Source organism: Astatotilapia calliptera, chromosome 16, assembly GCF_964374335.1.
Source record: "Astatotilapia calliptera chromosome 16, fAstCal68.1, whole genome shotgun sequence".
Classification (NCBI taxonomy): domain Eukaryota; kingdom Metazoa; phylum Chordata; class Actinopteri; order Cichliformes; family Cichlidae; genus Astatotilapia; species Astatotilapia calliptera.
Window position 1 is genome coordinate 21,628,467 of NC_137437.1, and position 27,879 is coordinate 21,656,345.

The 27,879-nt window shown below is 36.8% G+C and overlaps 1 pseudogene across 1 annotated transcript; it reads right to left on the minus strand.

Moving 5' to 3' along the window:
• Positions 1-5,672: 5,672 nt before the first annotated feature.
• LOC113007619 (sodium channel protein type 2 subunit alpha-like) lies at positions 5,673-27,679 on the minus strand (annotated as a pseudogene). The gene is made up of 26 exons (XR_013902508.1): positions 27,394-27,679; positions 26,897-27,015; positions 26,647-26,736; positions 26,439-26,567; positions 25,941-26,032; positions 25,247-25,499; positions 24,965-25,027; positions 24,544-24,685; positions 22,598-22,804; positions 21,425-21,694; positions 19,558-19,929; positions 18,802-18,934; positions 18,462-18,700; positions 18,114-18,287; positions 16,960-17,316; positions 16,348-16,803; positions 12,909-13,047; positions 12,666-12,820; positions 12,315-12,488; positions 12,057-12,179; positions 10,466-10,732; positions 10,303-10,359; positions 9,658-9,795; positions 9,461-9,565; positions 9,085-9,355; positions 5,673-8,988 (listed from the first exon to the last, which is right to left on the minus strand). The product of XR_013902508.1 is annotated as a sodium channel protein type 2 subunit alpha-like (transcript).
• Between the last annotated feature and the right edge of the window lie 200 nt (positions 27,680-27,879).

Sequence of the window (27,879 nt, forward strand, 5' to 3'; positions counted from 1 at the left end):
GTAGCGAATGGATGGATGGATGGATAACTGTACCAATTTCTGTGTTTATGTAACCACATACAGGGAGTGCAGAATTATTAGGCAAATGAGTATTTTGTCCACATCATCCTCTTCATGCATGTTGTCTTACTCCAAGCTGTATAGGCTCGAAAGCCTACTACCAATTAAGCATATTAAAGAAGGGCATCAAAAAAGCCAAACACCATTACAAAAAGAAGGTAGAAGAACACTTCTCCAACTCCAACCCCTGACGCATGTGGCAAGGACTCCAGACCATTACAGACTACAGGACCACCAAACCCTCCCCCGCATCCTCTGAGGAGCCTCCGGACTAAGACCACCAGGTACCGGAACAGCTTCTTCCCCACAGCTGTCAGACTCCTGAACTCTGCCTCCTGACATCTGACCCACGTTAAACTCATGGACTGAACATACACACACCCACAATGGACAACTGTACCCTCAAACACACAATAATAACATGGACTGAACCACCACTCACAACCACTAGCACTTTATATAGCCTCTGTAGAAACTATCTACACCCTCACTTATCTTAACTGCACTACTGTATAGCTCTGTGTAAATAATCATTCTGTACATTCGATAATCTTTAATCCTACAACTGTTTACAACTTGCACAGTTCCCATTTCTGTATAGCTGTATATCCCAGATTCTGTAAAGTTATTTATTTCATATTCTGTATAGTTTTTCATATTTATATCCTGTTCATAGCCTGTACATAGCTTGTACTCACTACAGCCTGTACATACTTATAGTTATAGAATATTCACAACATACTTCATACCGTGTACATTATAACATACCATAATAGACCCATTTCTGTAATATACTCACATATCTATATTATTGCTAATATATATTGTAATATATCTATATCACTAAAGCATTTCTGGATGGATGCAAACTGCATTTCGTTGCCCTGTACCTGTGCTTGTGCAATGACAATAAAGTTGAATTCTATTCTATTCTATTCTATTCTATTCTATTCTATTCTATTCTATTCTATTAGGTGATGTGCATCTCTGTAATGAGAAGGGGTGTGGTCTAATGACATCAACACCCTATATCAGGTGTGCATAATTATTAGGCAACGTCCTTTCCTTTGGCAAAATGGGTCAAAAGAAGGACTTGACAGGCTCAGAAAAGTCAAAAATAGTGAGATATCTTGCAGAGGGATGCAGCAGTCTCAAAATTGCAAAGCTTCTGAAGCGTGATCATCGAACAATCAAGCGTTTCATTCAAAATAGTCAACAGGGTCGCAAGAAGCGTGTGGAAAAACCAAGGCGCAAAATAACTGCCCATGAACTGAGAAAAGTCAAGCGTGCAGCTGCCAAGATGGTAAATGGTAAATGGCCTGTATTTATATAGCGCTTTACTAGTCCCTAAGGACCCCAAAGCGCTTTACATATCCAGTCATCCACCCATTCACACACACATTCACACACTGGTGATGGCAAGCTACATTGTAGCCACAGCCACCCTGGGGCGCACTGACAGAGGCGAGGCTGCCGGACACTGGCGCCACCGGGCCCTCTGACCACCACCAGTAGGCAACGGGTGAAGTGTCTTGCCCAAGGACACAACGACCAAGACTGTCCAAGCCGGGGCTCGAACCGGCAACCTTCCGATTACAAGGCGAACGCCCAACTCTTGAGCCACGATCGCCACTTGCCACCAGTTTGGCCATATTTCAGAGCTGCAACATCACTGGAGTGCCCAAAAGCACAAGGTGTGCAATACTCAGAGACATGGCCAAGGTAAGAAAGGCTGAAAGACGACCACCACTGAACAAGACACACAAGCTGAAATGTCAAGACTGGGCCAAGAAATATCTCAAGACTGGTTTTTCTAAGGTTTTATGGACTGATGAAATGAGAGTGAGTCTTGATGGGCCAGATGGATGGGCCCGTGGCTGGATTGGTAAAGGGCAGAGAGCTCCAGTCCGACTCAGACGCCAGCAAGGTGGAGGTGGAGTACTGGTTTGGGCTGGTATCATCAAAGATGAGCTTGTGGGGCCTTTTCGGGTTGAGGATGGAGTCAAGCTCAACTCCCAGTCCTACTGCCAGTTTCTGGAAGACACCTTCTTCAAGCAGTGGTACAGGAAGAAGTCTGCATCCTTCAAGAAAAATATGATTTTCATGCAGGACAATGCTCCATCACACGCGTCCAAGTACTCCACAGCGTGGCTGGCAAGAAAGGGTATAAAAGAAGAAAAACTAATGACATGGCCTCCTTGTTCACCTGATCTGAACCCCATTGAGAACCTGTGGTCCATCATCAAATGTGAGATTTACAAGGAGGGAAAACAGTACACCTCTCTGAACAGTGTCTGGGAGGCTGTGGTTGCTGCTGCACGCAATGTTGATGGTGAACAGATCAAAACACTGACAGAATCCATGGATGGCAGGCTTTTGAGTGTCCTTGCAAAGAAAGGTGGCTATATTGGTCGCTGATTTGTTTTTGAATGTCAGAAATGTATATTTGCGAATGTGGAGATGTTATATTGGTTTCACTGGTAAAAATAAATAATTGAAATGGGTATATATTTGTTTTTTGTTAAGTTGCCTAATAATTATGCACAGTAATAGTCACCTGCACACACAGATATCCCCCTAAAATAGCTAAAACTAAAAACAAACTAAAAACTACTTCCAAAAACATTCAGCTTTGATATTAATGAGTTTTTTGGGTTCATTGAGAACATGGTTGTTGTTCAATAATAAAATTATTCCTCAAAAATACAACTTGCCTAATAATTCTGCACTCCCTGTATACACCTTCAGGTAGAGTGCTGACTGGCGAAACAGGTGATAAATAGAAATGGAGCCTTACATTTATTTTACATGTGTGTGTATATAGGCCTATATTAACCAAACAGTACATTAGGTATATCTGTTCTACTACTAATTAATGTAAATATCTTATAAATATCTTATAAATGTACCAAAATCTCAGAGGGGTGTTGCCATCACCTTGTTGAATCGACACCATAAAGAATTAAGGCTGTTCTAGAGCCAAAAAGAGGTCCAACCCAGTGCTAGCAACATCTTCCCAATAAAGTGTCCAGTGAGTCAACATTTGCAGTAATTTTGTTCTTGTAATAATTAAAAAGGAAATGAAGGAGGAAATGGTGCACACTTTGTCTGTAAACTGTGATAGTTGTTATTCTGAGTTGGGAGTGATTCACTGGAAACAAAGTGTGTGTCTGTGTGTGCATATAGGTGTGTGCGATTTAGAGGTTGAGATAAACAGTGAGTGTCCGTGTGTGGTTGCCTGTCTGTGTGTCGTTCTATTAGTGCAGTGGGAAGGTGGAGGGAGGGGAAGGGGAACTCACCACTATATAATCTAATAGGATTTTCTTCCCATCTATCCACAGAAAATACAATTACAAAGCTGTAATGGGTAGCATTCTCAAATTTCTCTCGCAAATGATTTTTTTTCTTTTACTACTCTCCTCTGTGCATACCAGTGGCGAAATATTAAGCCCAATACATCCTTTCACGTAAAACATGCCCATGTGTTATAGCCCATCTTGTGAGACTCCAGGGGTGGGGGCACCAGATCGACTTCCGACCTTCCACCATAATATGGTTTAACAAAGGAGGCTGATGTCATGTTGCTTGGCAACCAGCAAGGAGAATCTGCAGAATCACTCTTGATTTACTGGTCATTAAAACAGGCAAACTGAAGGCCTAACTCCACTTGTTGCTGTGAGTGAAGATGCCAATTTCAACCTTTGGCTACATTTCATATTAAGCTGGCATTTTCTAATAAAATACATTTCATATTAAGTTAAATGTTTGTTTGTTTTTTAAAGAAAAGGAATCTTGACATTTGCCATTTACAGTTAAAAAAATTGTGATGTTCTGAGAGCAACGTTAGGAATAATTTATTTATAAACAGCTATTAAGAACTAAACAATTATTTTGAGTGTAAAAGGAACCAAATCTTTACCATAGTGTAGTTACTGGGTGTGGCCCAAAGTAATAATCACATAATCATTATTAGACAGAATGGCAGGAATAATCAGCACTTTGCCATCAGCCTCTTGTTTACTTCCCACAGGGTTAGGCAGCCACAGTAGGCAAAATCAATGTTGGACTATAATGAATATTTGGACTGTCATTAATAATTAATAAAATGTTCCACACACTTAAGATGCTAATAGTTTCCGGCAGAAGCCACAAAGCACTCTCAAAAAGCAGATTATAGTTTCTTTCATTGATGTTTTCTGAAACTGCATTTAAATGAAAATATCATCAACTTGTAGTGTACATATTTTAAGTTGTGAAGCTTACTTCTTGGCAACAACGGGCTAAAAAACTTTTTAAAAAAAAAGCTTTGCAAGCCACTCGATCGCTCAAGATTGTTTTCTGATATTCATAAATCCACAATTGCTTTCAATATTCCAATAAATACAAAACATTAAGATGTCCAATTTACAGTTAGAGTTCTTATTACATCTTGCATTTGCGAGAGATCATGATAGCTTCACCATTTTACCGGTCCTCAAGTAACATAGATGTTGATCGTGGTTCAGTAATTGTCAGCACTGTTAATGTTCTACAGCCTGTTACTGTAAAAGCTGATGCTTAATGCCTTTGAATCATCATTGCACTTTAGAGCAGTTTTTCAAGATGAAATACTCTCATGCAACTGAAAAGTACTCATCAGCTTCATTCAACTGGCAAGCCTGATGACAGTGACAACAGTAAATAAATACAAATAAAATTAAACCAAAATAGGCAACTGGCTTTCATAAATTTCAACATTAAAGATTTTGTTAACTCAATTTTGATAGGTAAGCACTCACTGTAGGTGTGGTTTGACTTTCTCACTTTGCAACTTTCAGATGTTTACATAAAATATAGCCCAACAATACAAATTTAAAACTTATTTAAACAAGATCTCTTTGAGATATAGTATGATTAATCTGCCTTGTACCACCAGACATGAAAAAAAAAGCCTCTCACAGACAGTATTGTTTTCAGCTAGATTATTTAAGTGCCTCAGTTCACTAGCACAAATGGTTTCCTCTCATAATGAGAGGAAACCATTTGTGTCATGAGATTGGTGAACTGGTTACGTTTGAACGAGACATGTTAATATGCATTAATGTGTCGATCAGTCAACAAGTAAAAGGTTTAATCCATGACCAACCTTGCATGCCCCCCTCCTTATTTGCATATTGAAGGACAAGAAATGAATACAGAAGTACATAAATAAATGCAATCAAAAATGATTCCTCACCCTCAATAAACACGAAGCAATAATTCTGAGTAAAATGCAACAGAAATATACAAAATCGACATTTTATTTATTCAAATAATTAATCATGGAAATTAATAATGAAAGAAAATGTGCCTAAAATAAACTGAATGTATAAACTTAATGTATACCAGTCAATTTATGGAAAATTGACATGCAATTAAATTAGTTAAAGTCAGCGTTTTAAGCTGAACTTTTGTTTTGTTTTGTTTTTTGAGTTGTGGAAACATGCACTATTAAATTACAAAGAAAGAAAATAAAGACAGAAAATAATACAAATGTAAATATAGCTGGATGCAAAAAATAAGAACACAGAAATTTAGGGGGAATAGTGAATAAATAAATAGAGGAATGAACACAAATGGATACAGAACCAAAATAAATGATAAATATCAATTTATATCACATTATATAAAATAATTATTACATACAAATAGTTTTAATATTACTTTTGCTACATAATACAAGGAATTTAATATATTTTTTAAGTCATTTTTTTTTTTTCATTCTGACAGTTTTATTCCCCCATAAAACAAACAAAGTGTATGTTCTCTGCTCATAAGATAAACATGCATCTTGTTGTGGTCATTGCTGTTCTTACTGGTCATTTTATTTAGGAATTGCTATATATGGCTCAGCCATATTGTCCCCCCCCCCTCCAATTTTAGAGTACAACGAAAAAGTCATTCTAGAATCTCAAAAATATAAGGGCTGTAGATGGGTAAACAAAGCATATTACACATAACAAAAATAAATAAAGATGGAAGTAGTTCTTAACAAACACATTTGAATGGACAAAAGGCAGAAAGTAGTACACTGCTATTCCAGGAAATACTGTGAATGATAAGAAGACAAATGTTATAATCTAATGCAATCAAATCGTCTCACTGAATAGCTTTTCCCATAATCCCCTTCCAGTTCCACCCTCACACTCCACTTAAGCAGTCATGAATTAAATAATGCCGCTCATACTTTACTTTCCGTGATAAAATAAATGAATGTTGTAGGCATACTTGACTTAAATGTAATCTTTATTCCTTTAGCTTTTCAGTGAAATAGGTTATAGCATTGTCTTGCATGCAGGTAATTTATACACTACAAGCATTATGCATATAAATGATGGGAGTTGTTAAAGTCTTTGTAATCAAAACATTCTTGCATTATGCATACAGTATACCTTTATGTTGAACGTTTTAATTACATGCAGAATGTAATTACATGAATGGATTTATACTTTTATAACACAGAACGAGAAAAGTTTATGAAACAGTTTAGGATGGATGTGATTGGATGTGTGAATAACTGAAAAAATGAACACAATATAAAATGTAAACAGAAGTAGGAAATAGCTTAGGACATGTGAGATGTGAAAAGCCATATCCTTGAGGTCATTCAGAATATTGTGAGCCATATTTCACTTGGCTTAGACAAAAAACATAAAAAGATTTAATGGTGCACTCTGAGAAAACTTTTTACATAAAATAAAACAACACCCCACCCCTTTTACAGTTATAATTTACAAAATGTCCATTGAAGATTATGTAAAAACAGCTTAACAGAAGGGACATATAATGACAACAGTATCCATGTGTCTCAGAAATAAGAATTTCCAACCATATTTAAGTTTTTTATAAACAATTGCAATTTTCACCTTATAGCTCCTATTGGATGCATCAAACCCCTGTTGGCCAAATACAACAACATATGGAGAATGATTTGAAAAATGATTTAACAGTGTACAAAGTATTTTTCAAGGGTTACTGATCTGACACTGATAATCAAATATAATCAGCAAACTTCTTTGTGATTTGTTTCGATTGAAGGGTAAGTTTCTGTATTGTAATAAAAAAGCAGCCTTACCAAGGCTTCTTTGCATCTGGTGGACAAATCATGGCGCACACTCTAGCATGTATAATCACTGACAATGTCTCTAGGATTTGAAGTACTATTAGTGACAAGCAAAAATAACCTTAAAGCAGTGCATTTCTGTGTAAAGTCTATACCTGAAGATACAACCCTTTCTGAAGAGTAAAAAAATGTATAAAAAGACAATTAACCAAACTATGATTTTTTTTTCAGCAATAGCATATAACTCTCCTTTTTTCCTGCTTGAAAAATTAAGTTGAGTAATACACCAATCAGTGATATAACAACAATTCAAGACACTGGGTAGCAGAACTAGCTGCAATACAAGTAAAGCAGTAACTAATATGCCTTTCAGAACACTAAGTAATGTCGTCTCACCTCACAAGCAGACATAATGGATCTTTGCTCTTCAATTCATCCAAGTGAGTCATACAGTCATACTGTCATACTGTAGCCTGAATGGCTCTTTTCTATTTTAGAAACTCTCCTCTAGACTCAAGCAAGCACAGTCAGTTTGGCATAGTAGATATCCATACTACAGAAGAGAATCCACTGGATGTCTTAGTCACTGTGGAAGGTTGTAAACATTTTGCATTCACTACATTGTCTTTGGTGTAGCACAGATTTCCTTTACATATCTTGTTCTTTGACATCTTTGCTCACAACCTCCTTTTCACTTTTGTCTTTTTCATATTTGTTTTTTCCATTTGTTGTCACACTGTTACATGAAGGTTGAGAGGCAGCAGAAGGTGTCAGTTTGCTTTTATTGGCACTAGACGTGTTTTTAAGTTTGTCTGTGTCATGCTTTCCCTTGTTAATGAGCTTTTTATCCTTTTGATTGTTAATATTGGATGTGTCATGGGACCTTCTGTCTTTTCCTGGACACTTCCTTGTATAATGCCTGAATGCTCTCTGGATGACAGCAGCTGAAACCTCCTCCTGTTTGCGACGGAGGGTGGTAGTGATGGGTTCGTAGGACAACTTGGAAGGATTTGAGGCCATGAAACGCTCTTCCATTTGCTCCTTTAGAATGTCCATTTCTCCACCCTCACCTAGAACACGCTTTGTGAATGCAAACAGGATGTCTAGGCAGTGAATGCGGTCACCACTCACCATCGGTAAGTCCATAGAGATCAGGTCAAACTTGTTAGGCTTGGCTATGCGCAATGGTGGTTCCAGATTATCTGCAAATTCTGAAAGCATTTTATACTCAATGAACTGTGTTGCATGAGGATCAAACCTTTCCCAGACCTCATAAAACGTTTCAAAATCATCCTCACTCAGTGGGTCAGCGCTCTCTTCAGTAGCTACACCAAAGTTTTCCAGGATGACTGCAATGTACATATTCACCACAATAAGGAAACAGATGATGATGTAGCTCACAAAGAAAGTAATTCCCAGTGTAGGATTTCCACAGTTTCCTTTAAAATTACTACCAGGATTCTCCATCTCAGGGTCACAGTCATCTTCATTTTTGTTGAGAATGGGATATAGTAGGGTATCCCATCCACCCGAGGTGGTGATTTGGAACAGACAGATCATGCTGTTTGCAAAAGTCTCAAAATTGAAAAGATCGTCAATACCTCTTTCCTTCTTGACATATGCAAAGTTTGACATGGCAAAGATCGCATAGATGAACATCACCAAGAACAGCAAGAGACCAATGTTGAACAAGGCGGGAAGTGACATCATCAAGGCAAACAAGAGTGTGCGTATTCCTTTGGCACTTTTAATAAGGCGGAGGACGCGGCCAATCCGTGCCAGTCGGATGACTCTGAACAAGGTTGGTGAAAGAAAGTATTTTTCTATTATTTCGGAGAGAAACAAACCTAAAGAAAGAAATGAAAAGATTAAACACTGGATGACAGATTACTGCAATATTAAAAATGTATCAGAGAGAAACTGTAAATGGAGGTGAGTCATACCGATGATTGACAGAATAACAACGATGAAATCAAATATATTCCAGCCATTCATGAAAAAGTAGTGCCGGAGTGAGAGCATCTTTAATATGCACTCTCCAGTGAAGACGACAATGAATACCACATTTACATAGTAGAGGACGTTTTTCTTGTAGTCTGATTGTTCATCAGTTTCCACCATCATAGTGATCATATTAAGCGATATTAGAACCATGATCACAATATCAAATGATTGCTTGGTGGTAAAATCGAAGATGTATCCTTGAATCTTGTTCTAAAACAGACATGCATAGGAAAAATAAACAACAATAAATTTTGGATTAAATAAAAGTGAGGGTTTTAATTCATACTGAATGCAGTCAAGGCTTGAGTTACATACCGATGGTCTAGGGATCGGTTTTTGTGGTTTTTTTGACCCCAGTTTTTTCATGGCATTGTAGTATTTCTTTTGTTCTTCAGTCATAAAGATGTCTTGACCTCCGAAGTAAAGAAAGCATGATAGGCATGTTGAATCACAACAACATGTTGGAAGCCAAAATACCACAAATTTGTTTAAAAAGCAGATTTGATACTTATCTTTTTCTTTTGCTGATTGAAGTTGTCTATAATGACACCAATGAAGAGATTGAGTGTGAAAAATGCTCCAAATATGATGAAAACAACAAAATAACAGTACATATATAGGTTGATCTCATAGTCTGGTTGTTCTTCTGGCTACATAGATGACAGAAAAAACGAGACATTAAAACAGAGTCATCCTTTGAATTTCTGTACTGGTTGAGTTCATGTGTGCCTCATGAGGAGTGGCCCTACTTGTGTGGCATTTAGATTACCGTAAAGCCCGCCCCCCAAAATAATTTTGTTCAAATAAAAAGGACTTCAAAGCCTGATGCAGTTTGTCACCTTCAAACTTTGAACTAACAGCTAACTGGACTATTTTATCTTTACCAAGATTCTGATCTGTAAATACATTTTAAGCATTTTGATCATGATTAAGCAGCAACAGCAGGAAATGTTTGGTATGCATCAGGTGTAGTGTTCCACAGCTTTAACGTGGCCAAACAAAATAGGATAATCTAAAATTAATTTAACAGTGTTATATGTTTTTCGTGAACAACGTGTCATCTCCACAAAAAAGAAGGTGTAATATGATTTAATTAAACATTGATATTTTATAGGAGTTCAAGCATTTCAACACTGAAATACTAAAAAAATCACCACCTTGCTTTGAGAATCAACAGCAGCATACATGATGTCCATCCAACCCTTAAATGTAGCCTGTAGAAAAGAATACAGCAAGTGGCATTAAAAACACATATTGTTGTATTACAAAACTGGCACAAAATGTGACACTAATTATGAAACACAATACTGAGTTACTTACCACTTGCAACAGTGCAAGGTAACCCATGCCAACATTATCAAAGTTGACCTTGACGTTCTTCACCTTAGAATCCGTGAAATTACAGTCTTTCATATGTTTCACTTCTGATGCAGTAAACGGCTCATTTGTGGTTGTGTTGACACAATAGTAGAACTTTCCCGCAAATAAGTTGACCCCCATGATGCTGAAAATGAGCCAGAAGATGAGGCATACCAGCAGCACATTGAAGATAGAGGGAATGGCTCCCAATAGGGCATTGACAACCACCTGCACACACAAATCATGACATATCTGTAAAGCTGACAGGGATCACAGAATCTTAAAGTGATGTACCACACTGTATACTCTGGCAATGGGGAAAAACAAATGTGTGCCAACATGCATATTGACATCACACCTCATCACAGCTATGACTAACGCCAAAGATCCAACACAACTACATGGTAAAGGTGGAAACAGAATCAGGAGAGGAGTCAGCAGATGAGTTTTAAATTTTAGATAAACATTGAAATGAACACCTGGTAGAGAAAGGAGGATGCCGCAAAATTTGATTACTGTAAAAAGAAAAATACATAAAACATAAAGAAAATCATGTTACATACGCAACAAACAATATCAAAACAGCGATACTGGCATGGAAGCTATTATGGCACTACTGACGCACATGAGAATTTGTGCATGCAAATCAGGGAATACTCTGGCTACCACGTGAGGAAAGATGATCACTGTAGCAGTGCTGTAAATCTAGACCACCACAATATGAAGGCAACTAATCAATACCTGCCTTATTGATTTCAGCAGCCAACAAAGCTGTCTCTTCAGTTACATAAGTTATCAACCTGATAAGACCATGCTTGCATAGCACGGCAAAAAACTCTAATGCCGTTAGATATCACAAGAGAAAAGTGATATAAGAATAATTTGATATTTTGGTATTTATTTATTTTTTGTTTCTTAAGAGTTAGAGTAGCACTTTATTTGACTTTATTTATTTCACAGCTGTTGTTTTTATTTATTTAAGTTCTTTGTACCTTCGAGTTACAGGATTTTATTTTTTGTGTTGTATTACTTTTGATTTTGAATTGATTTATTTTCATTATTAGATGTTGTGTATTAGCTCTGTAAAAAACAAACACATTTCTTGAGTCAATGAAAACAAATTTACAATATTAAAAACAGCATTTTTTTTTAACTTATGAAAAGCACTATATAATGGGGTTGTATTCTCAGCAAGAAATTCCCGCAATGTCAAACTATTCCTTTTATCAAAATTCTGCATCACTGGTGTATATTTGAGGAAAAAAGTGATTTTTTTTCAACTTGTAGAACAAAATACTTAAGCTTACCAGGATGACAAATGAAGGCAGGAGAAAGGGAATTGGGAGAAGACAGGAATGGTTGCATGCAACAAATTGTATTTTTTATTGTTGAATCTGTGCTACAATAATTAAGCAATTTCTGATGGCAAAAAGGTGGCCCATCTAGAGCTAACAAGCTGTACCTAATGAAGTGGAAGTGTTCTGCACTAGTATATTGAGCTAGTGCTAGACAGCATGACTCTGAATGGATAAGTACTTTCAACAACTCTTACCCTCATGCCCTCAAAGCGTGACAGGGCTCTCAGTGGCCTCAGAGCTCTTAGAGTTCTCAGAGACTTGATGGCACCAAGTTCATTAGCACCTAATGCGTTGGCTACCAGACTGACCAGTGAGACCTAGAACACATGCAACACATGTCATGAGCAAAGAAGAAATATTACACACATTAATCAAAGACAGTGCAGTTTCATTCTACGTCTCAACACAACAAAGAACAGATTCAGCACTGTGTAAGCAGAGTTTCAACCTACATCAACAATTAGGAAGTCCAACCAGCACCAGGCATTTGTAAAATACTTGGCAAATCCATATGCCACCCACTTCAGTAACATCTCCAGAATAAAGATGTAAGTGAAAATTTTGTCTGCATACTCCAAAACTGTTTTAATAGTCTTCCTTTGCTCAATGTAGATATCCTCAAATGCCTAAATGTGTGGAAAAAGACAACCTTTAGTAATGCCAAACGTGCACATAATGAAATTTCCGTTTGAGAATCTATTGCTTGATGAGAGATCCTAGATAAAATATCTCACATAAATCCACAAAAGAAACCAAATTAGTCATCCAAATGCAACATTTGCTTTCTTCATGTAAATACTTACAAGGGCCCCACTGCTAAGCAGGATCATGAAGATAATAAAGCTCTCAAACCAGTTGTGCTCCACTATCCGATAACAGGTTTTTCGTAGTGTCCACCATGTTTTCCACCAGCCCACATCTACATTTACTTGACAACAACGGAATGTCTGCACACAGGCTGAAAAAAGACAATGGGCAGATGGGGTTTTAGTCATAGAAAATGCAGATTCAAATTACATTTAAGGTTAGGTAGGTGGTGAATTCACCAGCAGGGAAACAGGGATCGGGCTCCATAGTGTCTTCTAATTCAAAGTCTACGGAAATTGCTCCCTCTCCAGCTGGAAGACCATCCACTGTGCTTCCCTCTGAAGAGCTGAACTGTCCATCATCATCATCTTCAACGATCTGTTTATGAGAGAATGTGGATGAAAAAGAAGTGTTGGGTGAACAAATACAACAGAGCTATTGAGCAGCACTATTTTCACACAGAAATAGTTATAACATATGATCGTTAAATTAAAGCAGATATATGATCACACACAAACACATGCAAAACTTTAGCCAAAACAACAAACTATTAGTGCGTTGACTCCAAAGAACAGTTGAGTGGTTCTCAAGAGCAAAGGCACCAAGAAGTCTGCATTTCCTGCTCAGTTCCATATTACTGGAGGAAGAGCACAGATAGATAGATAGATAGATAGATAGACAGACAGACAGACAGACAGACAGACAGACAGACAGACAGATAGATAGATAGATAGACAGATAGATAGATAGATAGTGAGAGAGACTGGTAAATTTAAAGCCTGGCAATGCTTTGCAGTAGCCATAAGTTCACTCCTTTAGCCTGTTGTTGTATAGCTATCTGCAGGGCGTGTCTCCTAATAGCTAGTATGAAAACAGCTTGAATGTCTTCCTGGAGAATGCAGAAGCACTTGGCTGCCCTGGGACCAGCTAATGCAGAACAGGGAATAATGTAAGCATGTTACTCTGATACATTGTATGCCCTACTGTTAATATAATGATGCTTTGTACATCCATTCTACAACTGTAAATCTGAAAAGGGGAGCTTAATGTTACATTTATGGAAAACAAAGAGTCACAAATCAACACAATATGGCTGATTTTAAAATACAAACTATTTTGAATAATCAACAGTATTATAGCAAAGCTAACTCATTGTGTGCTGAAATCCAGAAATAATGGCTAATTACCACTGTGTTTTACTAACCCTGAAAAATCATAGGCACCATATTAACACCTTACAGGATATTTATCATTAAAAATATCCTTTATGTTTAGTGGTACACTGGGCTATAGTCTATCAGTACAGTCACTGTAAAAAGAAAGTACTCCTTTTAGGTGATGTGTATCAGGACATAATAACACATTAATTAATACAACCTCAGATGAACTACAAAACGTTATATATTACACACTTCCGGGTGTGAGCACATCTATAAAAGCAGACGTTTTGGCAGTTTGCTGGTCTGAGCACTCAGGTATGTGTTAACACAATGCCAAGGAGGAAAGGCATCAGCAGTGAAGTTAGAGAAGCATTCTTTACTTCCCATACATCTGGGAAGGATTATAAGAGCATTTTGAACAAGTATGAAGTCCATCATTCTACAGTCAGAAAGTTTAACCACAAGTGGAAATCATTTTAAACCATCCACTCCTGGCTGAGCTTGCCAGGAGTGGACATCTCAGCAAATTCACCCCAAAGTCAGGCCATGCAATGCTCAGGGAAACTACAAAAAACTCAAGAGGTTTGACAGTACGAAAGTACAATTAAATAAAGACTAAACAATTATGACGCGTTTGGAAGGATTGCCATGAGAAAGCCTCTGGTCTTTAAAAATAACGTGCCAGCATGGCTTGAAAAACTCGTGAAAAACTGAATTTTAACAAACTACATGTTTGCTCATAATTCACAGTGCCACGTTTGGTGAAAAGCAAACACATCATACCAACTGCCAAAGAGTCATAGAGTCCAACATAAACTACTTTTTATAAGTATTCTGCAGTCAAATGTGAGTGCATCTGTCCAAAAGCTAAAACGTGGCCCAAATAGGAAAATTGTCCCAACCACATCAACAGATCTACAACATAATGGCTATAAAAATGTGTTCATAAATGAAGGCCTTCAAAGCAATGTTGTAAACACGTGGGCTAAAATTTCTCAAGTCATACAGAAAACAGTTACTTCAAGTTATTGCTGCTAAAAGTGGTTCAGTAAGTTACTGAATCATGGGGTGTACATGTCACATGCTAATTCTATATATATATTTTGACTTACTTTTTGTTAAATAAATAATTGTTTAATCATTAACATACACGAGGGAGGGGGAAACATATTAGAAAAAACAAATCAAGTGAGTGAATTAAAGTCATCAAAGAATTATAACCCTTTAATCTCTGTTAAAGGGTTATTTGATTCTTCTCATAAGCAGGGCACTCTTTGATGAGTCTGATGTATTGTAAGGAGTTCTTACAGCATCTGTATCAAGCAACAACAAGTAAGCAGAAACAATACAACCCTTCCTTTAAAATACTGCCAAGAAATATTTTTTTTTTCTGTTACCCATCCAAATAATAAATACATTCACGGACAGCAGCAATAACAATGCAACAGTAATATTATAGAGACTCAATATATTCCTTTCCTACAACACAAAACACCGTCCTCTTAGTAGGAGGATTAAGCTCCCTAGCACTCAGACTTAAATGGCTCATAATGTAATGTGCACACTGGTATTTTCCCGTCTATATGGTCTCTTCTTGTTAGAAGGCTATGGTATATGTGCAGTTAGGGAAAGTATCATGATACATGTCATTGCCATGACTGTAGATTGTAGGCTAAGTCCTTCACTTCACTTCACTTCACTTCTTCTATTTGCATACAATACAAGAATGGAAAAACCCCCAAATGACCAGTGTCACTATAATGAGTGCCCTGAAAAACTGACCTTTTTTTATTGAGCCATACTATAAACCTCTGCTGTGCAATAAGGTGCTTGAGCTTTTTTCATGTTCAAAGCTTGTAAAATTCAATTAAACCTGAAAGTTATCTTCCAATTTACACACAGTATGAAAACCTCAGGTAGGGCTTGAGCCATCACTTGAGACAGCATCTTACCAAAAACAAAATAAATGAGTTTAGACAAAAGAGTTTAGAGAAAAGCAATTGTTCATGCTCAGGAGATGGATATACAAAGTGATCACTGCATTTCCAAGTGTCAGGAAGGGAAGAAATTTCATCAAGAAATTCAAAGAGAGCCACACAGTACAGAACAAGCTTGGCAGGTGTAGCAAGAGAAGAATTTCAAATACTCTGGAATTTTGAACCTGGTATTTTTAAGTTTTTGTGAAATAATTTTGTTTCTGTGTGCAAAGTAAAATAATGTAAGAATAAAAAAAAACTAGGATGTTTGGAAATGAACACTAGGATGTGTTAAAATTCCTTTCTCTGTTAAACAGGACTTGGAAAAATTTGTGAAAAGTTATAGACGACTAACAATTCTGTCCTTTGCTGTATGGTAATGAATATCTAATTTACCTCACCAACAGTGTTCTTTTAAACCAAAGTCCTATGTGATTGCATTACATGTCATAAACATTTAACTTGCAATGTCATTTAAAAAATGTGCTTTAAAACAGAAATCAGGAATCTAGAGAGAGCAGTTTGACCAACAGGATCCTTACCGCAGGGCATCCTACTGCATCTGATGATGCACTGCTGAAGTCCTCAGTGTTAAGATTTTCAAAGTCAGACTCTCCGATAGCAATAGGAACAGTGACAGTCACACTAGGGTTGTTGATGAACGACATTATGGAATCATCACTCCTGCTGCTGACTATGTATTTGTCCCCAGTTTTGTCCACGCCAATCACCTCTCCATTGCCATGATTGGAGATTCCGTTTGACCCTAAAGGTTTGTGGAGTTCATCCAGAGATTTTTCCTCATCCTTCTTTTGTTTCTTATCTCTGAGGCAGGCGCTGCTGCAGGTGCTTCGAAGCACCGACTTTGTGAAGGCAATGCCTTTGTGTATGCGTGCCATGGCAATTTGCAAATTGTTTGACTCAGGGTCATCTTCTTGCTTTGCCAGGTTGTCAGCACTGAATGAACTCAGCAAAAGAGCCAAGAAGAGGTTCAATACCTATAAGGTAATGATATACAAGACAAGATTTGTAACTGATAATAACAAAAGAGCACATATTACTGTAAAACTGAATAATGAACAGGTTACTAAATTGGGAATTACATTTTTAAACAGATTAATGAATTAATGAATTGACCATAAAATGTAATGTACCACAAGGTTTCCTATAAACATGACCATCATGTAGAGAGTGAGACACTTGGGAATCCCAGCCACTTCCATACAGTCCCACATGGTTTCTATCCACTCTCCACAAAGCACCCGGAAAACAATGAGGAATGAATGGAAGAAGTCATTCATGTGCCAACGAGGAAGTGTGCAGTCCTCAGAAATTTTACACACACAGTCCTTGTATTTTTTTCCAAATAGCTGCATGCCCACCACAGCAAAGATGAAGACGATAATGGCCAAGACCAGTGTCAGGTTGCCCAAAGCCCCCACTGAATTACCAATTATTTTGATCAGTTTATTTAGAGTGGGCCAGGATTTAGCCAACTTGAATACTCTAAGCTGTAAAACAAGAGGAAACAGAAGTTATTTCCTAACTCAAAATACAACACAACATACATGCTATTGCATTTGTTACAAATAGAAGCATATAAATCCTTAGGAACTATGTAGATCCAAGTTTTGTCTTTCCTTTTTTTTTTTTTTTAAGTGCTTAACCAGAGATAGTGACAGTAAACCAGCCTCAAATTATAATGCTCCCTCACAGCTAAAATTATTTTTATTATCAAATGTTTTTATAGTGGTATACATTGGGATTTTTACATTGTATGCTGTGCTGCATGTTCTTTCTGTCAGCATGTCAGGGGTGTGAAAGCTAATGGCTGAGTCACACTAGAGTAAAAATAGGATGACAACCTCTGGCTGAGAGTGGGAAAAAAAATCTGTGGTTGCCCAGTAATTGCATAGAACTAACCATTTCAAAGGCAATGAGTAAGTTCATTGCACTTATTTGCAATAATTTCGATCATGCCACAGTCTCCGACCACTATTTTCATAGTCTGATTATAGCATTAGGTAACAAAGCCAAAGCTAACCAAATAAACAGCAGGGTGCTGAGTGGATGAGTGGATCTTGTAACATATTGTTTGATTATTTATTTAATTATAGCAGAGTAAACCTGCTCTTCAGGTTTGGTATTTCCTAACCAACTCAGATCTTTTGGTATTATTTGCTAAGTGACTGCAAGTTTGAATATACTGAACACAGGCAAACACTGTAATAAATGTATACAAAGATACAGATAATTCCAAAGGTTTCGCTTGCTTCTTGATGCAAGTTTAAATTATATTTAGACTTACCAATCGGAATGATCTCAAAACAGACATGTTCTTCAAACTTTCCAAACAAAGCTCTATCAAGCTTAAACTGACAATGATCCCATCAAAGATATTCCATCTCTCCTGAAAGTAATAGTATGGATCCAGTGCAATCACCTTGAAGACCATTTCAGCCGTGAAGATGCCGGTGAATATCTACACACACACACACACACACACACACACACACACACACACACACACACACACACACACACACACACACACACACACACACACACACAGACGCATACAAAGAAAAACCCCAGTGAAGATTAATAAAATCAATAGATATTTATATTTAAAAAATATTCTCTAAATTGAACTAACCTTATTGCCAACAGCAAGCATGCTTTGGAACCCATCACTCATTGGATAATGTTCCATGGCCATAAACAATGTGTTTAGTGCAATGCAGATGGTGATGAATAGATCCATAAATGGGTCCATCACGATTAGTTTGACAATTTTTTTTAATTTCAGCCATCCTGGACAACACTCCCAGATTAGGAAGGTGTGGGCAAAATCATACCAGCAAGGAGGACACTTCTGCCGTGACTCTTCAAGTTCTGATTGCAAAACATATTTTGTGTGAAAGTACAATTTAACTTTTTTAACACCACAGATATAGTCAGGATTGGCTATTCATGCCATGGTGAAAAACACCTACCCTCCATTGTGGTGGTTATGACACTAGCAATACTATGAGCTCTCTGTCTGGCCTCTGGGCTCTGAAGGTAGTCCATATATCCCTGGTTTATTCCTCCAATGCTCTGTCTATATTCTGTGTCAGTGGTGTCAGCCTAGGGATAGAAACAATTTTTACACATAAAATGTAACCATACAAAAATATGTTGCATTTTACAGTACAAGCATAAATATTTATCATCGCATAACATTTACTAAATAAATGAAAAAAAAAAAAGCAGAGGAAACTGTTCCACTGAAAGCTGCATATCTTTAAACTATCCAAAAAGAATATCTTACAGTAAAGCTCTGGAATAACTGACATAGTATTGGTACATTGATCATATAGTTAGAAGCTACAGCTCTGCCTATCATTGTCCAAAAGCACAAAGCAGCAGTATAAATCAAAAGCACTTGAGCCATTTCAATAACCAAGAGTCCATTATTGTATCATTGATAGACTCAGGAAGAGTTTAAGTTTAAGTTAAAATTCTAAGGTTCATTTGAGTTTAGAAAAGTTGTGACTTATATTTTCTGACATGCTAAGCTGCATAGCTTGCTAAAATAACTGAGAAATAAACAAAACAAAAAACTGACAAGCATAGTTTGTGACATATGTGTGTAATAAATGTGTGTGTATAAGAGCCAGAAAGATGAAAAGGCCAAAATAAACAAACAAAAACAGAGCAATACAGTAAGCAAGTTATTGGGCTGTCTGGGCTACAGAACCCTTTCTTACATTGTCTCCAGTGGAGGCCATATCTAACGTCACTTTAGGTGGAAGGAGCCCCCCGGGTGATGAAGGGAGTGCATTCCTACCCACCAGAGACACAACGCCATTGCAGTCTACAGAGCTGTGCCTGATCTCACGGGGCTGAAATCTGCGATGTGAAAAGAAGCTGCACTGGCTCATACTGCTGCTGCGTCGATCACACCTTTGGGGAAGAAAAAAAGAGCCCCTCCGACTCAGGGTGTCCTCAAAAATGCTGTTCTCATCATCAGCAAATTCATTTTCTGAGCCCACATCCTGGGCTTGACTTTGGAAACTGAAAAGGCTGGTCTTGCTATTCCTTCTGGGTGAGAAGAGGGGTCCATGAAAACTCAGAAAAGACTAGGAGAGAAAGATAGTCTCCGATGGATGTGATATATGACAATCAAAAAGAGGACAGAAGAGAGAGACAACGATCTTCATATGTACAAATGAAGAAAAAAAGGAACGATTTCTTTGGTGAGAAAAACTTCACGATGATGATGATTTCAATAAAAATGCAAAATTAAAACTGTTAATGAGAACAGTAAAGATCATGATAATGATCATGATAGTGGAGAAGGAAAGCATGATGATTATGGGGGTGATGACGATGATCATGATGAATTGTTGCAAGAAGGAAATTGCTCATAAAAAATATATCCTGATGATGGCATATGATAGGAACTAAAGAATTTGATGAAGACAGAAGATGATGATGAAAGTGATGAAACCGATGGCAATAAAAGTGTGATGGCAGTAAAGAAAAGGTTGCATTTAGATTAATGACATGAGATAAAAGAAATCAAAACAATTTGTTAGCAGCTCATGAATGTTTAGAAAAGTTAGTAAATCCATATTAAATATCCTAAAAAATTATAATACATACACATACAACCTAAAAAATCAAATGGCTGCAATGTGTAAGTTTAAATTTGGTAGCCACATTGTCAGTCCATTTGCTTCTCCTGCCTTTCAGTCATTTTGAGCCCTGCAAGAGTTTGACAAAAGTCAGTCAATCTTCTCGCTGACAAGGCTTACAAAGAGCTTTCTGAATATATATCTGCCATTCAAATTAAAGAGAGTGATCACAGACTGTCATTTTGAGTCGTCTTTTAATAAATTACTGAAACTGGAGTGAATTTAAAACTGGTACTGTCAGTACTTTTTACATGATTTTGAAATAAAGTTATATTGAAAAATGTCAACAATGAATATTTCACCATATTGAACACTGCATTAAATGCCACTATAATTTGGCAATTTAAATAAATAAAAAAAGATTAATTTAAATTATGAAAAAAAAGGATTTGTACAAGCCGAGTTGGAACAAATGTAACTTATAATAGAATACACTAATTTGCAAAGCACATAAACCCAAATTGTATTCACAGTAGAAGATCGAAAACATAACAAAAGTCTGATCTGGAAAAGCGCCATTTAAGAAATATAATGGCTAAATCGGAAATTCAATGCCAGCAATATATCGAAAAACAAGTAGGACAGGTTCAGGTTTAAGTTTTTGTTGCCTCCAGTTTTGAAACATGTTGCTGCCATCAAAATGAGACAGTAATTTTCATTAAATAGTAAAATGCCTCAGTTTAAACAGATGATATGTTTCCTGTGTTCTATTGTGAATAAAATGTGAGATTTGTAAAAATTGCATTCTGTATTTATTTGCATTTTGTATAGGGTCCCAACTGTTTAGGATTGTTTCATTCTAGAGTAATTTACAATAAGTGTAGTAAAGCTACAGTAATAAAGTACCGTATAGTAATAAAATATAATACACCATGAAGATGTGAAAGGAGCTTTAGAACCGAAAAGATAATATCGCTTTCATGGCATAGAAAAATACCTGATGTGCAGATGAGCATTTCATGTCATATTTGAGCAGGTTTGCATCCACAGAGAAGCGACTGCGAGCCCTCTGTATACTGTCCTGTGACTCAGATTTGGGAAGTTTTCCCTCGGTCTCTTTTCCTTCTTCCTCCTTTTTTTTCTTTCGCCTGTTGCGTCTCTCCTTTGCACTTTTGGAGCTCAGCTTAGAGGCATCAGAGGAACTCTCTGTGCCACCAACTTTATCACCGGCCTCCCCACCCACTGCTGCTGCAGCAGCTAGTGCTGCCTAGAAGAGGGAAGATAAGACACTGATGGTAAACAGGCTGATAAATGTCTGATTCTTGATGTGAACCTCCTGGAGAGTTAGGCCCATTCTGCATGTGTGCATTCTGCCAGTCTGCCTGTGCAAGCTTCCTCCAGGTAATCCAATTGCCTCCAAATGTTATTGGTTGAGATTTAAAATGTGCTGTAGGTGTAAATAGTTGTGTTGTTGATAGTGATAGATTTGCAACCCCCATAGACCTCCCAAGAGAGAGGCAAGTCTTAAATAAAACAGGAGCCCAAATCCAGAGACCTTAGCTGAATATAAACATAGAAAGGAAAAAAAGTGTCCTAAATAAAAAAGGGAAAAGCCCTCGAATGACTATATAGGTAATAAATCACACTTACCACTTAAACGTGTAGATATTATATAAAATTACTACACAACCAATATACAGTTATATAAAATACAAAATTGCAAAACTGATTGCTACTGCTACATCCTAGATGCAAGAAGGAGCGTTTCCGCAGGTCCTTCCTCCCTGCAGCTGTCAGACTGTACAATCAAAAATGCTCCCAACAATCATAGATGTTTACATCTGCTCTGTAACTGCAATAATTTAATCAACCGATTTGCACTACAACCTGGCTTTGCCTCTTATCTGTAGTTAATTTTATTTTATTTAATAACTGTACAGTACTCTGTTTATAGTAACATTTGTCCTGGATATAAATATGTATGAAAAAAATTGTGTATGTTTCTTTCCCCTTGTGTGACAGTTAAATGATTATTCCATTCTATTCTATTCTATTCTATTCTATTCTATTCTATTCTATTCTGATTGAATTTACAGTACTTCAAAGAAGATGCATTTTGACTTAACTAAAATTATATCTTGAGAGAAATTTAAGGACTCAATCAATGTACCTGAGCTTCCTCTTGTTGTTGTCTCAGCTGCTCAACCATGGCCTTAAACTCCTCTTCCTTCTCCTGAGCTTCCTTTGCAGCGGCCTGGTTCTGCTCCTCATAGGCCATGGCTACAACCGCCAAAATCAGGTTGATCAGGTAGAAGGAACCAAGGAATATGATGAGCAAAAAAAAAATCATGTAGGGCTTCCCAGATACACGCAAAGTCTGCAACGAAAAAACAAACAAGATTTTGCACTTTTTCAAATAAAGTATTTATACTTAACATAAAACACTAGGTTCCCGTATTTCTTTTTTTATTCTAACTTTTTACAATTTTTCACAATATTTTTATATACCTGCCTTTGGCTGACATGACTACACTGTGCTAAAGTGTGGAGACATGCAAAAATCCACCCTAATACAGTGGATATTTTAAAAGTTAGAGGGCCTTCAAATAGAGGTGTATCTAAAGATTGCACATGTTAACTTATATTTCTAGAATTTCTCAACTCAGAAGTAAAGATGATAAAATTGAATTTTCTAGGTATGAAAGAAAATCACAGTAGAGCTTGGTAAAACCTCAAACAAATCACTTTCATTACCGTTTCAAATTTCAAAATCTAAAGTCGATGTCTTTCATTGATCTTCACATTGATTTTCTTTCATTCATCATTGTTATAGAGTAATAGTAACAACAAAACGAAGATTAATAACTTGTCAGCTAATTTACTACAAATCCCGCCTGTCCATTTAACTCCTCTAAACTCCATGTTTTCATATTCAGCGTGTGTAAAAACCTTAAACTTTGAATTCCACATTTTGCATTTATGTTATTTCTTGCTCTAAAACTGAAATAGCCACTCTACCATCTATGTAATTATGCTGTAGCAACAAAACATAATTGCTCTTATATTCATTTGCCTGAGACCAAAACTATATCAGCCAAATTATCTGGTAGTACATGTAAAAAAAAAAAAAAATACAAAAGTTATGACATAAATACACTGCAAAATTAGTTACAGTGACACACTGGACTCTAGTGTTTAGTGTTATAAATCATCCATGATGCTATTGTCACATGTCTCATGGAGAGAAGGGGAATATGACAAAAGTTTAATAGAGTTGCATATTACCTACATTTTTTTTCTTCAGTAATATATATTAAGTACTTTTTTATTTGATGGATTGTCAAATCTGTATGTGTATATGGATAAATGTTAATATGACTTTACATATAACTATCAAACAAAGAAAACCGTTTCTGTTCCATTTCACATTCAAGAAATGCGATCATTTGATGGCTTATTATTAGTCAAAGTTAGTGCAGAGTGCTTAAAAGACCTGCTTATGGGAGTCTTATTGTATTACTGTTTGCTTTTCTTGATAGTACAATGTAGGCAGTAGCCTATTTGCAGTAGACCCACATGTTTTTTTGCAGCCATTGAAACTATGTTTGCCTATGTTTGCCTCAGTAGGACTCTTGTTTTCCTTTGACCAAGATGCACCTGCACGGCATTTAGATGTTTGTTTAAACAGAAAGCTCTGAATACTCTCTATAATACTGTGGTAGGAGAATGCTTTTCCCATAAACAGCAGGCACTGCCATTTCATGTCCTCAGAGAAGAAAATATGGAACAATCTGAACCACGTGAGGTTAAAAGTGTTTTTAAAAACAACCAAAGATGTTTTCATAGAAACAAAGTTAACTAAACGCAATTTCTGGAGAAACTGCAGTGGCATTGTTGATTGTAGTTTGCTTCTGGTGCAGCCAAAAAATTGAAAGTAAAGAGGTTGGAATATTTCTGAAATAGTCTAAAATTTCAAAAATCTTAATAGAAGCACCGAGAGCACAATCAAGCTTGTCTTTTGATGTATGAACAGTCTGTCTACAACAAATGCTATCAGACTAGTTGGCCAGTGAAGAAGAACAAGGATCACCGACAACAATAACATTTTTAATGTACCTGCTGGTAAAGGTTTTCCCAATAATCCTGGGTCATCAGTCTGAACAGTGACAGGAAGGCCCAACCAAATGAGTCAAAACTGGTGTAACCATAGTCTGGGTTCTTTCCCGCTTTGTAGCATATGTACCCCTCTGGACAATGCCTGCAAGAAATCGACTCTGTTAAGCTCTAAAGGAACTGGCACCACAACGCATTATATTCAAAATGAGCCAGAATTTTTCTTAAAATGGCACATTTTCTCATTTTAAAGCTGAGATGTGTTTTCTGTTAACCATGTTGATAAAATTTGGTTATATGAGGAAATTGTTACATTCTGTTATTAGTTATATTTTACACATGGTCTCAACTTTTTTGGCATTGGGGTTGTGTTTAATATGGACTTTATTCAGTACTCTGGTAACTGGAGAGGAAGCTTGCTTACCCAGCTCCACTGCTGTTTCCACAAAGCAGTGGATCTTTGCTATTCGAAGGAAGGTAATAATAAAGACCTGTTTGGAACAGAGAGAAAATAGTAGTATTTAATAGCAGTGGTTTGTTGGAGGTCAATCACAAATACTGATGTAAGTATCAACAGTAGAAATGGGGTACAGCTCTGCAATGTACAGCAGTGATTGAGTAAATTATCTCGACTAGCTGTGACTTCTGTGTTGCAATATACACTTTTCATTTAAATTTTTAATTGTTATGTGTTAATTTGAGATTTGAGTGTTAATTTTTAAATTTCTTTTTTTTTTCTGGGATCAAATACTTACTTTTATTTTCAAAGTCCACAGTCACATTTGTGTTATTCCAATAGCTTTGTACAAATTCTTCTAGTATGCACTTATTTTTCAGATTGCCCATAAACAGTTGTAAACCTATTAGGGCAAAGACACTCAGGCAGAAAACTGTGAGAATCATCACATCAGCAAGCTTCTTCACTGACTGGAACAATGCAGCAACAATGGTCTTTAGGCCTGTAAACACAAAGTCACTTGCAGTCAGTCGAGAGACAGTAAATATACAAAGGGATACCAGTGAGCTTTTCCTTTAGTGGTAATCCACTTAGAACGCATCCATGTTTTTTTTAGTATATTTTTTTGTTTGTTTGTTTGTCTAAACCCAGTGCCACCACTATTTAATCCATCTTGTTGATCTTTTGGAAATAAGTTAGAATAAGAGCAGATTCTCTCTCTCTTTTTTCAGTACCATCTACAGAACCACCTATAAGATGACATACATTTTATAGGTTGGGATTGTTAAGAATTGTTCATTTTCATACTGGTGAAACAACTCTGGGAAATAGGTGTGATAATATAAATTTGGCACTGGTGGGTCCATAGCTGCTCAAGGGTGGGCAATTGGATGAGCGTACTGTTAAACTATGAAAGAACAAAACAAATATGGTAACTGCTTACCTGGAATGACAGAAATTGCTTTGAAAGCTCTTAATACTCTGAATGTCCGAAGGACTGAAACATTGCCCAGGGATACAAACTCTGTTACATACCTGCAAGAAAAATTATAATTATTTTAGAATTCAGAGGGGCTGACGGCACGATATGGCAGCCTCGCCTCTGTCAGTCTGCCCCAGGGCAGCTGTGGCTACAACTGTAGTTTGCCTCCACCAGTGTGTGAATGTGAGAGTGAATGAATAGTGGAATTGTAAAGCGCTTTGAGGGTCTTGAAAAGCGCTATATAAATGCAATCCATTATTATTATTATTTACAGAGATGACAATAGGTGTAACATAGAGTCATGCAAAACAGCAATAATGAAGCTACAGTCAGTACCAAAAAATTAACGCCAACAAGCAACGTCTCTGTTTATGAAAGCCTGATTATTTTTTCCTTTGGTGAGTCTTTTCCAAATGTGTGACAAAAACTACAAAAATAATGAAAAAGCCCTGTACTTACGCCATGACAATGACAGAGAAATCCAGCCAATTCCAGGGATCTCTTAGAAATGTGAACTTTCCTATACAGAACCCCCGAGCTAAAATTTTAACGAGGGATTCAAAGGTGTAAATCGCTGTAAATGTGTACCTGTTAGAAAAAGGAACACCAGTTACTCTTCACAGTATCTACACTGTGTGTATGTTATGTATGTTTGTAGAACACTTACTCCACGTTCTTTGCCCAGTCAGGTGGTTGGTTCAGTGTCATAAATGCACAGTTAGTGAGAATAGTGCACATGATCACCACGTTGAACAATTTACACACAGTTGTCAAGGAAGTAACAGATTTTGTTGTGAAAGTAAAATAATTTTTTCATGTAAATAAAGGAACAAAGTGAACATGTAATCCTGGGCTTAGGTCAGCTCAACATCAACATTATTCATGCATATCAGATTCATATCTTAATGAAAGGATATGAGTGTACCAGAATCTGAATTGATAGCCTTCGTAGAGGGTTGAAGGCACTCAGGAGGTACAAGGCTGGACTGGCATTGAAGCGAAAAATGACCTTTCCTTTGTTTAATACAATGAAAGTCTGGGAGAGAAAAGACAGACATTTATACATCTTTATACTCTTATGTGGATACTCTTTGACTGTCTTGCATTATAGTTTACAAAAGTATACAACATCATACAACACTGTGCAAAACTCCTCATTTCTTTATTTTTAAAGCATTTTAAACATAAAGAAATTAAGGGTGGTTCGAGAATTTTGCTAACAACTTTATATACTGCTGACAAATTTCATATGAATCATTTTTATTGACTTCTCATTTAAGATTTAAAACCAACAGTGGAATTTTAATAGCTGCGTGCAATTTCATAAATAATGAATTAATGTAAACTCGAACACTACAGAGAAAAGATCTAAACTTGGAGCTTAGTGTTCAAGTTTAAATTTAAGCAAACCTACCTTCTGATTACTGTAGGTGGGATCCAGGTCCTCCAGTGGTATCGACACCAGTCCTTGAGGAATGTCTCCATATACAAGGGGGAGTGGTTTGCCTGCCTCCAGGTCACGGTTTGGTCTGAGCTTAATTTCATTTTTGCGCTTTTTCTTCTCTCCCTTGGGTTTCTTGGCATTCTCTTCAGTAATCCGTTTTTCGATGGCTTTAAGTGACTCATGGGTAAAGGGACGGAAGCTGTCTGGACCTGGTGGTACAAGCAGCTGTTCCATCTTTTCATGCTGCACCTTCAGAGTGAGCAGCTAGCCTCGAGCAACAGAAAGGCCTCTGGCATTAGAAAGACACAATATAGGGAGCAGTTTAAATAGCAGAGTTATATTTTTCTTACATCCAACATTATTTGGCTAAAAAAATGCAACTTAAAATTCATTTTGTTATGACCTGCCTCTCATTAATAACTTTTAATCGAGAAGAAAGAACAGTGTGTTTGTTTC